General features: G+C 34.6%; 1 non-coding gene across 1 annotated transcript; it reads right to left on the bottom strand.

Moving 5' to 3' along the window:
• Window positions 1-51: 51 nt before the first annotated feature.
• LOC128251376 (U6 spliceosomal RNA) lies at window positions 52-160 on the bottom strand. Its single transcript, XR_008267105.1, has one exon. It is a non-coding gene; the product is annotated as a U6 spliceosomal RNA (small nuclear RNA).
• Window positions 161-612: the final 452 nt, after the last annotated feature.

Below are 612 nucleotides of genomic sequence, written 5' to 3' on the forward strand. Positions count from 1 at the left end.
GAACTGAATCTGAAAGCAAACTTCTTACCACACAGCCATGCTCTGTACCTAGAAAATATGGAATGCTTCACTAATTTGCACATCATCATTGCACAGGGGCCATACTAATCTTTTCTGTATCATTCAAATTCTACCAGATGTATTGCCAAAGCAAGAATATTTATTATATTAATTCTTTGTTCATTAATGTGTACTAAAGCAAGGAAAAGTCTTTAAACCGTTAACTTTATAATGGGCATATTATACTTCTTGTCTCAGCCCACTTACCTGAAACCAGGTACTTTTCTGTTTTGCAGTGAAATGGTTAATGCAAAGAATTCACAAGCACAAGTATGGAAATATGCAAAATATAAAGTTAACCAAACTGGGTCATCTGATGGTTTAAAGTGATGGTTAGGATATAGAAGCCTTAATGTATTCAGGGAACACAAGAAGCATTTTGCACTGCTAATGTAAACAGATGTCAACTATGTGTTTCAGACTTTCACTTTAACACCTTCGTTATTTTGTGTCCAGTTTCTAAACCAACATAGTTTAGATGGCTTGTCATATGTCTATGTCAGTTCTAATTCCAAATTACAGTCCTTCAACCCTTTTGATACCATTCTACCT

This window comes from Octopus bimaculoides, unplaced genomic scaffold (genome assembly GCF_001194135.2).
Source record: "Octopus bimaculoides isolate UCB-OBI-ISO-001 unplaced genomic scaffold, ASM119413v2 Scaffold_21985, whole genome shotgun sequence".
Lineage (NCBI taxonomy): Eukaryota > Metazoa > Mollusca > Cephalopoda > Octopoda > Octopodidae > Octopus > Octopus bimaculoides.